Genomic DNA, 14,062 nt, shown 5'->3' with positions numbered 1-14,062 from the left:
CTACTGGTCTGCACACAGAGGATTTTTCAACACCCTCCCCTTGATCTATTTGGGCTGTTTTCTCTCTCTCTCCCTCTCTCTCCCTCTCTCTCCCTCTCTCTCCCTCTCTCTCCCTCTCTCTCCCTCTCTCCCTCTCTCTCTCCCTCTCTCTCCCTCTCTCTCTCTCTCTCTCTCTCTCTCTCTCTCTCTCTCTCTCTCTCTCTCCCTCTCCCTCTCTCCCCCTTCCCTGCACTGAGATGTTAAGATGGGCTTTGGGGCAAGAGTACTTCATCTTCTCAGGCTGCCAGCATTTGAATAAATCAGTTTTCCTTTACATCAGTACCTGTCTCTCGACTATTGTCTTTGAAGCAACAGGCAGCCAGACCTGAATTTGGTATCAGTACTGTTATTCTCTTCATTTTTTGGAGGCTTAAGTAAATTGCTCAGGATTAAAATACTAGTAACTAGGAATAGTTCAAGGGAGAGATGATGGTCACACTAGGAAGGTGGTGACAAAAATGGAATAAAGGAGATGGATGCCCAATACAATTCAGAAGTAAAATTGCTTGGTCCTGCTCAAATAAGATATTGGAAAGTGAAAAGAGCATAAATTATAGTTATTCCTAGGTTTTTGGCTTGAGAACTTTGTGGATGATACTGCCCTTTAGTACATTGGGAAGGGGGCTGGAGCCATTTTGGTGGGAGGGAGAGAACTTGAGGTGGTGGAAGGTGGTGTATCTCCTTAACAGTTGTTTTCCTAAACAACTATAGAGTTGGATTCTATAAGAAACAGACTCTACAACAGAGACTTGTATATACACGTTTTATTGCAAAAGTGCCTTAGTAATGATACCTGTGAAGAAAGGAAAGAAACAGGATTGTGCAGGGAAAGAGAGAGAGAGAGAGTAGTGTCACAGAGTTGTAAAAACAAGTCTCACTCAATCTTGTAGGAAGCTCTGGAGCTGAGATGTCTCCTCAGAATGGACTGAATTAAGCAATTACTCTAAGTCTTTGTAACCTCCCCATCTAGTACCTACTAGGTGGGCATAACTTGGAACAAAGCCACTTCCTTTACCCAAATGTACTTTCTGGGAAGGGACTTAGCTGTGGTGAGCCAGAGTCAACTCTCCTGCAAAATGGGAGAACAAGTGCCTCAGTTTTGAACATAGGGATCTGGGTGTTGTCCCATATCCTCTCCTACACCTGTTAAAGCACTCAGGTGGAACAATCAAATTGGCTGCCTAACTTATCAAACTAGTTATACAAATCTAGACAAAATGGAAAAACTAAGGCTGGAGATTGAAATTGGAGAACTCATAATAAGCATTCTTCATACATGTGCCACAAAGCCAAGGGTATTGTGTGTAGCAGGTTGACTTATGTCTTCCAAAAAAAATATATGTCTAAGTCCTAATCCTTGGAACCTGTGAATGTAATGTATTCAGATAAAGTGTCTTCTCAGATGTAACACAGTTAAGGATCTTGAGATGAGATCAGGCCCTAAATCAAATTACGTTTTCTTGTAAGAAATAGAGAAGGAAAGGACAGGCAAAATGAGAGTTACTCTACTACAAACCAAGGAATGCCTGGAGCCAGCAGAAGCTACTAAGACAGGCAAGGAAGGATTCTCCCCTGGAGTTCTGGAAAGAGTGTGGCGCTGTTGACACTTTAGTGTTGGACTTCTGACTTCTAAAACAATGGGAGAATAAATTGCTTTTGTTGTTAAGTCACTCACTTTGTGGTGATTTATGGCAGCCCTGAGCACCTAATGGTAGATATAATCAATTCCCTATGCCTAAGAGATAAAATATTAGGAAACTAATGTCCTTAGACACTGCTAAGGAAAACATAGGAATACATTTTGTTGTTATTTGTGAGTTATCTAGGTTAGGCTCAGTAATATTTTGTATTTTTCTAGTATTTAGTAAAAATATGAAGGTTAAAGCACTAGTGAGGATTTTTCAATAAATTATTTTTATATACATATTGATCCTACCACACATAAATGAAATTTCATAATGTGTACTTAGCAATAGGGTGGAAGAGGAATACACAAATAAATGACATTTTGAGTCAAAGAAAACTTGAGCTTTTGGAAGACTGGGAATAACTCTTGGCAGGCTGGAAGAAACACAACAGGGTTCAAAAAGTTGATGGGCTTTCTCAGTGAAAACCACACTCCTCCACTGTATTCAACTGCAATGTAAAAATAGAGTAAGAGGTTGTACTGAGTGCTCACTTGCCTAAGGGACAATGATGTAACTATGCCAGTGTCATAGGACTGAAACATCCCTGATCTTCCCACCAGTGGGGCAATAGCAGTGATGGAAGGGCTCTGGGTCTCTAAAGGGTGGTTCAGTACAACCTCAAGTTCTTGACATCTCATGAAATAAATACAGAAGCATTGGAAACACATTTGGGACACACTCCTTCCAGATTAAGGAGCATGTGATTCAAACATGCTGAGATCAACAGCAAACTAGCCAAGGGGGCCATACTCTAATTTAATAAAAAGTATCACCTTACACCCTAATGGTGTTCACCATATATTCTAGGGTGGAATGTCCCTGAGACATCACTGTTATAGAGAGATTATTAAGACATGCACTGGGTATGGAGGAGCACACACCATAATTTTGATAAAACAATTTTAGTTGTTTTGGATTAGCTTGAAATAATATGCTTTCAGGTTTAACTTGATATTCTCTCGAGTTTTTAATTCATAATTGTATTTTTTAAAATTTTAATTGTTGTTCAAGTAGAGTTTTCTGCTTTTTACCCCCATCCCAGCCTACCCCCCAGCCCTCTCCACGTCCCTCCCCTTTCTACCCCCATTTGTTTTTGTCCATGTGTCCTTTATACTCGTTCCTTCAAACCCTTCCCTCCTTCCACTGAAATTCTCTCCCCTCTCCCTTCTGGTCACTGTCAGCCTGTTCTCAATCTCTGTGTCTTTGGTTATATTTTGCTTTTTTGTTTTGTTGTTTAGGTTCCTGTTATAGGTGAGATCACATGGTATTTGTCTTTCACCACCTGGCTTATTTCAATTAGCATAAAGCTCTCCAGTTGCATCCATGCTGTTGCAAAGGGTAGGAGCTCCTTTCTTTCTGCTGCATAGAATTCCATTGTGTAAATGTACCATAGTTTTTTGATCCAGTCATTTACTGATGGGAACCTAGGTTCCTTCCAACACTTGGCTATTGTAAATTGTGCTGCTATGAACATTGGGGTGCATAGGTTCTTTTGGATTGGTGATTCAGGGTTCCTAGGATATAATCCCAGCAGGGGAATTGCTGGGTCAAAAGACAGATCCATTTTTAGTTTTCTGAGAAAATTCCATACTGTTTTCCATAGTGGTTGTACCAGTCTGCACTCCCACCAACAGTGCACTAGGGTCCCCTTTTCTCCACAACCTCTCCAACACTTGTTTGTTGCTTTGTTTATGATAGCCATCTGACTGGTATGAAGTGGTATCTCATTGTGGTTTTAATTTGCATCTCTCTGATAGCTAGCAATATTGAGCATCTTTTCATGTGTCTCTGGATCCTCTGTATGTCTTCCTTGGAGAAGTGTCTGTTCAAGTTCTTTGCCCATTTTTTAATTGGGTTGCTTGTCTTAGAATGGAGTCATGTGAATTCTTTATACAATACCTGATACCAAATTGTATTACAAGGCCACTGTAATCAAAACAGCCTGGTACTGGCATAAAAACAGGCACATAGGCCCACGGAACAGAATAGAGAGCTTGGAAATAATCCCAAGTCTTTACAGTCAGTCAATTAATATTTGACAAAGGGGTCAGCAACATAAAACGGAGTAATAATAACCTCTTCAACAAATGGTGTTGGGAGAGCTGGACAGCTACATGCAAAAAAATTAAACTTGAGCACCAACTTACACCATACACAAAAATAAATTCAAGGTGGGTAATAGATTTAAATATAAGTTGTGACACCATAAAAGTCCTATAGAAGAACATAGGCAGGAAAATCTAAGATATTCCATGTAGCAACATTTTCACTGGCATATCCCTTACAGCAAGGGACATAAAGGAAAGGATAAACAAATGGGATCTCATCAAAATAAAAAGCATCTGCATACCTAAGGAAAACAGTATTAAAATAAAAAGAGAACCAACCTTATGGGAAAATGTATTTGCCAATGATACCTCAGACAATGGTTTAATCTCTAATTCATAATTGTCTTGATTCTCCATTCTGGTTTCACAGCATTTTTATTTCTATTAATTGACAAGACTGCAATAAAAAATGTATGCAGAACCATTTTGGGCATTATGTAGTTAATTAGTTAATTTTGCTATTTTTGCTATCATCTTTCTTAACTACATATTGTATATATACATACTCATATGTCTATAAATATAGCATCTTATGTGTACTTATCTGTAATCTGTGGTCTAATTTTTCAGAGATTGCTTTGCAAATTCTGTATTTCCTCAATTTAATGCCATTTGGTTATGATAATATTTTACCACAGGGAAAGAGGTTGAAGTATCAAGGTAATAAAAAATTAAATGTTTTGTTTTTTAAGAAATCTATTTTATTGATTATGCTATTACAGCTGTCCCATTAACCACCTTCATTCCCCTCTACCCTGCACACCCTCTCCTACCCAAATTCCTTCCCTTTAGTTCATGTCCATGTGTCATAAGTTCTTTAGCTTCTACATTTTCCATACTATTCTTGCCCTCCCCCTATTTTCTACCTACAATCTATACTACCTATTCTCCATACCCTTTCCCCCTCTCTCCTTCTCCCACTTCCCTGTTGCTAACCCTCCATGTGATCTCCATTTCTGTGGCTCTGTTCCTGTTCTAGTTGTTTGCTTAGTTTCTTTTAGTTTTTGTTTTAGGTGTGGTTGTTAATAATTGTGAGTTTTCTGTCATTTTACTATCCATGCTTTTTATCTTCTTTTTCTTAGATAAGTCCCTTTAACATTTCATAAAATAAGGGCTTGGTGATGATGAACTCCTTTAATTTAACCTTATCTGAGAAGCACTTTATCTGCCCTTCCATTCTAAATGAAAGCTTTGCTGGATGTAGCAATCTGGGATGTAGGTCCTTGCCTTTCATGACTTGGAATACTTCTTTCCAGCCCCTTCTTGCCTGCAAGGTCTCTTTTGAGAAATCAGCTGACAGTCTGATGGGAACTCCTTTGTAGGTTACTGTCTCCTTATCTCTTGCTGCTTCTAGGATTTTCTCCTTTGTTTTAATCTTGAGTAATGTAATTATGATGTGCCTTGATGTGTTCCTTCTTGGGTCCAACTTCTTTGGGACTCTCTGAGCTTCCTGGACTTCCTGGAAGTCTATTTCTTTTGCCAGAATGGGGAAGTTCACCTTTATTATTTGGTTCAAATAACATTTCCACTTGTTGCTCTTCTTCTCCTTCTGGTACCCCTGTAATTTGGATGTTGTTTCATTTAAAGATGTCCTGGCAGTTCCCAAGCCTCTCCTCATTTTTTTGAATTCTTATTTCTTCATTCTTTTCTGGTTGTATGTTTTTTTCTTCCTTCTGGTTCAATCCATTGGTGTGAGACCCAGCTTTCATTCCATCACTCTTGGTTCCCTGTGCATTTTTCTTCATTTCACTTATTGTACTCTTCATTTTTTTCATCTAATTTTCGACCAAAATCAACCAATTCTGTGAGCATCCTGATCACCAGTGCTTTGAACTGTGCATCTGATAGGTTGGCTATCTCTAGGTTAGTTAAAAGTACTGGTTGTTGGGCTTGCAATTCTATTTGAGCCATCTTTTTTTTTCCTTTGGTCTAGTAGCACCTGTTACCTATGAGGGGCTGAGTCTTAGGTGTTCAACAGGGTAGGGCACCCCAGTAGCTGGGTTGTGATGTTGTATGTGGGGACAGGGTCTGAGAGGAAACAGTGGTGCTTGCTCCACTCTCTGTCAGATCTCAGTCCCTTCTGCCACTTCCCCCAAGCAAACTGGGCCCCTATGGTGAGAATTCCTGTGTCAGTGGGCTTGTGAACCCTGTGGGACTTTCCAAGGACCTCTCCTGTGAGGCTGTGAGTCTCTCCATGCCTCAACCCCCACAGGTGTTTTCAATTACTGCCCCAAGGCTCTATTTCCCAGCGCTGTGATCCTGGGTTTGCGCATAGTACCTTGCTTCACAATCTCGGCTTCACTGGGTCTGCCGGTTGCCACCCCATGGCCAGGGCCTGCCAGCTGCTGCTTGTGAGCTTAGTGTCCACCTGCTGCAGTCTTGCGTGTCCCAGATGCCTTATGTGCTTGGTCCCAATGCTCTCTGCTCTGCGACCCATGCCCAGCTGCCTGGCTTCGCCCCTCCTACCGGTCTGGATGAACAGGTCTATTTTAACTTCTTGGTTGTCCAACTTCCATAAGTTCAGTTTTCTGTCAGTTCTGGTTGTTATTCTGTTTCTAAATTGTTGTTGTCCCTATCTTGGTTGTGTGAGGAGGCACAGTGTGCCTCCATCTTGGCCGGAAGTCAATAGGTCTCAAAAATTAATTTTTTAACAAAACAATTCCCTGAAGAAGTAACCACAATCAGATTTCAGATTCCCGACCCCTGTTGTTTATCCTAATTCTTTTTAAAAATCAAACTTTGTCATTCATTTTTACTCATTTCCTCTTCTATCAGGTCTAGTGCCTGGGTTGTTTGTCTTTCTTCCCATCAATTGACAGCCACTTAATGTCTTTCTTGAGGCTCTGCTGACCCTAGAATTTAGGGAAATATAAAAAGTCTCCTATCAATAACTTAACAGCTCTGTACTAAACATTAAATAAAACTTCCTCCCAAATCCTGATTTTTCATCCCAGTTTAAAAAATGTTTATACCTTTCTTATTTAAAAATGATTCATGTGTCCTGGCTGGTGTGGCTCAGAGGACTGAATGCCAGCCTGTAAACCAAAGGGTTGCCAGTTCAATTCCCAGCCTGAGCACATGCTTTGGTTGTGGGCCAGGTCCCCAGCATGGGGTGCTCAAGAGGCAAACACATTGATGTTTCTGTCCCTTTCTTTCTCCCCCTCTCCCTTCCCCTCTGTTTAAAAATAAATAAGTAACATCTTTTAAAAATAAATCCATGTGATTTGCTAGTTTTTCTATAACTTTTGCCTGGTTCACTTTGCTAATCTCAGAACTCTCATTCTTAATTTTGATTTGATCCCTGTAACTAGGTAACTTGTACAATGTTATCCAGACTCCCAGATTCTAAAATGATTTTTTAAAATTTAAAAGAATATTTTTGAGTTACATATGAGATAATCTGGAATATTCAGGTTGATGTAGTCTATTAGATTTTCCTGATTTGACAGGGGGTGGCACTAGGTAGAATGAATGCTAAATTACAGAAGAAAAACCCTCTAAAAAATGTGATAACTGAGCCATTTGTTAAGCTGAGATGAAAATATTAATAAAAAATCAAGGAAATATTTGACTACTAAAAGCATTCTTGATATGCTGGTAATACCAGAGGGACTATGTCTGTTAGGAGACTGGGTACTTATTTTGCTAAATGTTGCTATTATTTTCTGCCAGTACCATATCATTAGGATTTATTCCAAATATTGCAAAGGAAATATTGCTGTGATGATTCAAGAACCTGTTATACTGTGATATTAAGTAAATCTCTATTAAGGTCACATTAATAAAAATGAAAGCTACAGTTGAAACCAGGTTATTTTTATTTAAATTCCATAGTCCACACTTTCTTTTTATTATTTTTTACTTTATTTTTACTTTAACACCATTACAGATGTCCCCATTTCCTTCCCCCTTTTCCCACCTCTGCCCTTCCCCTACCCACCTTTTCTTCAGGCCGTCACCACACTGTTGTCTGTGTCTATGGATTATACATATATGTTCTTTGGCTGATCCCTTGACCATTTTTCATTCAGTCTCCCTCTACCCCCCACCATATGACAGTTGGCAGTCTGTTCCATGCATCCATGCCTCTGTTTCTATTTTGTTCTTCAGTTTATTTTGTTTATTAGATTTCACACATAAGTGAGATCATATGGTATTTGTCTTTCTCTACCTGGCTTATTTCATTTAGCGTAACCATCTCCATCCTATCCTATCCTATCCTATCCTATCCTATTCATCTCATCATAAAAGTAAGATTTCCTTCTTCTTTACAGCAGTGTGGTATTCCATTGTGGAAATGTACCAGTTTTTTATTCACTCGTCTACTGATGGGCATTTGGGCTGTTTCCAGATCTTGGCTATTGTAAATAACACTACAATGAACATTAAGGGTACCTATATTCTTTTGAATTGGTGTTTCAGGATTCTTAGGATGTATTTCCAGAAGTGGGGTGGCTAGGTCAAAAGAATATGGTCAGATCCATTTTCAGTTTTTTGAGGAAACTCCATGCTCTTCCACAGTGGCTGCACCAATCTGCATTCCCACCAACAGTGCAAAAGGGTTCCCCTTTTTCCACATCCTCGCCAGCCCTTTTTGTTTGTTGATTTATTGATGGTATCCATTCTGGCAGGTGTGATGTGATATCTCATTTGCATATCTCTGATGATTAGTGACGTTGAGACTTTTTTCATGTCTATTGGCCATCTGCATGTCCTCCTTGGAGAAGTTTCTATTTAGATCTTCTGTATATTTTTTAATTGGATACACAAGAATAAACTCAAAAGACTTAAATTTACATAAGTCAAGAAACTATAAAAATCCTAAAAGAAAACACAGTTTCTCTTTAAAAATATACCACATTTTTATAGATTTTAACAGAGATATGTTTCAAATATTATGGCAGTTTGTAGTTTGAGGTATAATTATGCTACCAGAGAAGGCTCCAGTGAGGCACTGGTTGTAAGTAGCATTTAATAGGGAAGGATAGAAGTTGTGGGAATCATGTGTTCAGGCAATGAAACATGAACTTCTGTGTTGTGTTTGAAGAATTATAGGTATTTGGTAAGGATTAAGGTAAAATTTCACTGGGGGGTGCTGAGATAGAAAATGGGGGGTAATATGAGGTTAGATATAGGCAGAGATCAATTTCTGATTGGTATATATATGTTTAAGGCATTTATATTTTATTTTACAGACAATGGGGAGTAACTTAACATTTTGACACAGAGAAAGGATACTATGAGAAAGAAATTAAAGACAAATAAATGATCATGGAGGATGAGTTGAAGTGGAATGAAACCCAAAGTAGGGAAACTAGCTGGGAACCATTTAAATTGCTGGGGCAAGAGTTGATGAAAGTTTGAAGCAGGGAAGAATCACTGGATAAGAAAAATAGTAGAGAATCAAAATTATTGAAGAGTTAGGCAGGCATGTCAGAATTTAGTAATTTAATAAGTCTGAAGTTTTTAGTTTATGTGACTAGGCCTCGTTAAATCTTGAGATGCAGAAGCAAAAAGCAGGGGCATATACTGAGATATGGATCACAGCTGTTTGCTTGGCATGTATTTAAGGTGTCTAGGAATGGTATCCAGTGGAGCACTGGAACCCAGAAATGTCCTGAGTTTTAAGAAGATGGAAGATGATAGGCAGAACATGTTGAGATTGAAATGTCATGCAGAGCATTTTTAGAGGAGAGGTAGAGATGAAATTTCAGGAGACTGGAACTAATGGTAGGAGAATGGTTATTGAGCACAGAAAAAGCTTCAAGAAGATTTGCAATAAAAGAAAAAGAGAAAGTGAGTAGGGGCTGCATCTCTATTCAGAGAAATTTAAATAGGCCCATTACTGAGATGGAGCTCCGCCTTGCCAGCACAAGCTGTTACCTGAAGTACAAAGTTCTCAATTTCTGCCCACATGAGCTGTGATCCAGATGGCTGTTCTTTTTCCATTTTAAAAATTGAAATATATTTGGCATATACCATTATGCAAAGTTAAGGTGTACAACATGTTAATTTGATACATTTATTTCTTGTAATATGATTGCCATTGTAGCAATAATTAGCACCTCTATCATTTTACATAACCATGCTTTCTTTTTAGTGGTTGGAGTAATTAAGTTATATTTTCTGAGGAAATTAATGTATTATAATATAATATTGTTATCTATTTTACTATACTATCTTTACTATGCATTGGATCTCTAGGACTTATTTACTATTCACTGCAAGTTTGTACTCTTAAACAACATCCATCCTATCACCTTCCTCTCTACCCCCCAACCCCATGTAACTTCCATTTTACTGTTTTGTTTTTATTTTGTTTTGGTTTGACTTTGCTATTTTCCCCACATACAAGAGATATCATACACTACTTGTCTTTCTCTTGACTTATCTCACTCAGCATCATGTGTTCAAGTCTGCCCATGTTTTCACAACTGGCAGGATATATCTCACATCTTCTTTATCCATCCACTCATTGATGGCCATTTAGGTTGTGTCTATATCTTGGCTATTATGGATAATGCTGCAATAAATATGGGAATACATTTATCTCCTCAATATCTGTTTTCATTTTCTTTTTTTAAAGATTTTATTCATTTTTATTTTTTATTTATTTTTATTTTTTTAAGATTTTATTTATTTATTTTTAGAGAGGGAAGGGAGGGAGAAAGAGAGAGAGAGAAACATCAATGTGCGGTTGCTGGGGGCCATGGCCTGCAACCCAGGCATGTGCCCTGACTGGGAATCGAACCTGCGACACTTTGGTTCGCAGCCCAAGCTCAATCCACTGAGCTACGCCAGCCAGGGATTTTTATTTATTTTTAGAGAGAGGGGAAGGGAGGGAGATAGAGAAGGAGAGAAACATCAATTTGTGGTTGCCTCTCACGTGGCCCCACTGGGGGCCTGGCCTGCAACCCAGGCATGTGCCCTGACTGGGAATCAAACCAGAAACCCTTTGGTTCACAGCCTGCACTCAATCTACTGAGCTACACCAGTCAGGGCCTGTTTTTATTTTCTTTGGGTATATGTCAGGAGTGGGATTCTTCAGCTATTCTAATAAGTGTGAGGTGATATCTCATTGCAGTTTTGAATTTCCCTAATGATTAGTGATGTTGAACATCTTTTCATATACCTCTTGGCCATTTGCATTTCTTCTTTGTAAAAATACCTATTTGGTTCCTCTGTCCATTTTTTTGACAGCTAAATAAATTTAATTCTTTTTTAAAAATTCAATATAGTAAGCCCTGGCTGGTGTAGCTCAGTGGATTGAGCACGGGCTGGGAACCAAAGTGTCCCAGGTTCGATTCCCAGCCAGGGTACATTCCTGGGTTGCAGGCCAGAACCCCCAGCAACCCCACATTGATGTTTCTCTCTCTCTCTCTATCTCCCTCCCTTCCCTCTCTAAAAAATAAATAAATAAAATCTTAAAAAATATATTTCTTTAAAAAAAAATTCAATATAGTGATACCTTTTCACCATTTCTACTATTTGAACAAGGCACATCCTCTCCCCACCATATTCCTGTCACTGACCTAGTTCCATATCTCCATGACCCTTGTGAGGTCCTAACTGCACCTTGTGTTAAAAGGTCAAGCTCTTTTGGCTTCTGAATCTTGAGTCCTTGCAGGTCAGCTTTTATTCCACCTTCTTCCCTCCTGTTTTCTACTGAAATTAGTGAGAGCCTCCTCAACTACTCTTCTCCCTCTGGCACACTTCTGTTCTCTTCCCTTTAAAGTTCCCAGTTGTATGTCAGTAGTTTTATTCCTTCCCCTCAAATATCTGTTTCTGGTCCTCCTGACGGGGTAAGTGAGTTTCCTGCCAAATGTGCTCTTTCCATAGTTTATAGATGTGTTCACTGTCTTTTGTCAGCATCCCTTTGTTCTGTGCAGAGAGCACCAGTCCAGAAAACCAAACCTGCTCAATGACAGCATGTAAAAGTCATCTGTTCACTCCTCATTTCTTCTTTTCTCTTCCAAAACTATGGAACCTCAACTGAAAGAAGAGATGTAAATGCCTCCCAGCCCTCCAGATGTTAGAGCATCCTTCCAAGGAATACAGATACAGTCTAGATTTCTCCCCAATTTGTCAACTTTCAAAAGGGAATTGTACAGTCATTTAAAATTTTTGTTTTAATACAAGAGTTCTTTTTTTAAAATTTTATTTTAATCATTGTTCAAATACAGTTTTCTCCTTTTTACTCCAAATCTAGCCCACCCCCACCCCTCCCCACTTCTCTCCCATTACTACCCTCCCCCTAGTTTTTGACCATGTGTCCTTTAAGTTTGTTCCCATGAACCCTTCCCAATGTCCCCTGAAATTCCCTCTACTCTCCCCTGTGGTCACTGTCAGCCTGTCCTCTATTTCAGTGTCTTTGGTTATATTTTGCTTGCTTCTTTGTTTTGTTGTTTAGGTTCCTGTTAAAGGTGAGATCATATGGTATTTGTCTTTCACTGCCTGGCTTGTTTCACTTAGCATAATGTTTTCCAGCTCCATCCAAGCTGTTGTGAAGGATAGGAGCTCCTCCTTTCTTTCTGCTGCATAGAATTCCATTGTGTAAATGCACCATAGTTTTTTGATCCATTCATTTACTGATAGGCATCTTGGTTGCTTCCAGCATCTAGCTATTGTAAATTGTGCTGCTATGAACATTGGGATGCATAGGTTCTTTTGGGTTGGTGTTTTAGTATTCTTAGGATAATATAGGATATCTAAATAAGTTAATTTAAATATTTTCCTTTCAAGAGAAATTAAACTCATTTATGTTTTTCATACATAGTAATTATTTTAAGTACTGTTTTCAGACCATCAATATTATGCAGAAATATATTTTAAAGCACATTAAACTTACTTTGAGTATAATCCTCGACTCAAATTGAAAATAATTTATAGAAAAATGAAAGCACTATAAAAAGTTGTTAAGCTCTACCTACTTATGTGTAATTTATAGAATAAAATTAAGCACTTAATTGCATAAGTATATAACCATAGATGTTTTGTCTGCCCATTTATTTTTAAAAATTTTTAGTTCTATGAGTTTTTATATGTTTTGGATATTAACCTCTTATCACTTGATACATAATTTACAAAAAATTTCTCCCATTCAATAGGTTGCATTTTCTTTGTGTTCATGGTTTCTTTTGCTGTGCAGAAGCATTTAAATATGATATATAATTCCATTTGTTGATTTTTGCTTTTGATATTTGTGCTTTTGATTTTTATCTAAAAAATCATTGCTAATACCAATGTTGAGAGGCTTCTTTTCTACATTTCCTTCAAGGGGGTTTATGGTATCAGGTCTTTGATATTGGTTTAAGTTTATGATCTACTTCAAGTTAATCTTTGTGAGTTTATAAATCAGGAGTTCATTGTTTTTGTTCTACATGTATTTTCTAGTTTTCCCAACACCATTTGTTGAAGAGAGTATCCTTTCCATATTGGTGTTTTTGACTCCCTTATTGAATATTAGTTGACCATATATGTGGAGGTTTAATTCTGGTCTCTCTATTTTATGCCATTGGTATGAGTCCATTTACAGGCCAGTACCTTACTGTTTTGATTACTCTAGCTTTGTAGTATAGTCTGAAATAAAAAAGTGTGATATCTCTGGCTTTGTACCTTTCCTTAGGATTGTTTTGGCTGTTAGGGGTCTTTTGCACTTTCATACAGTTTTTAGGATTGTTCTTTGTTTTCTATGAGGAATACAATTGCTATTTTCTTGGGGATTGCATTGAAGTTATAGATGAGTTTGAGTAGTATAGACACTTAATAACAGTACTAAGTGTTAAGTATAAAGAATTAATAACAGTATTAATTCTTCCCATCCATGAACACAGGATGTCTTTACATTTGAATGTGTCTTTTTAAATTTCTTTCAGCAAAGTTTTAAAGTTTTTATTGTACAAATCTTCACGTCTTTGGTTAAAGTTATTCCTAGGTATTTCATTGTTTTTCATGCTATTGTGAATGAGGTAGTTTTTTAATATTTCTTTTTCATATGTTTCATCCTTAGTTTATGGAAATGTAATGGATTTCTTTATACTAATTTTACATCTTACAATTGTACTAAAATTGTTGATTAGTTCCAGCAGTTATTTTATTTTTTAGTGGCATCTTTAGAATTTTCTACATACAAAATCATATCACCAGCAAATAATGATAGTTTTACTTCTTCTTTGATGTTCTGAATGCTATTCTTTTAGCCTTGCCTAATTTTTCTAGTTAGGTCTT

This window comes from Phyllostomus discolor, chromosome 10, assembly GCF_004126475.2.
Source record: "Phyllostomus discolor isolate MPI-MPIP mPhyDis1 chromosome 10, mPhyDis1.pri.v3, whole genome shotgun sequence".
NCBI classification, from domain to species: domain Eukaryota; kingdom Metazoa; phylum Chordata; class Mammalia; order Chiroptera; family Phyllostomidae; genus Phyllostomus; species Phyllostomus discolor.
This window is presented reverse-complemented; position numbering follows the sequence as displayed.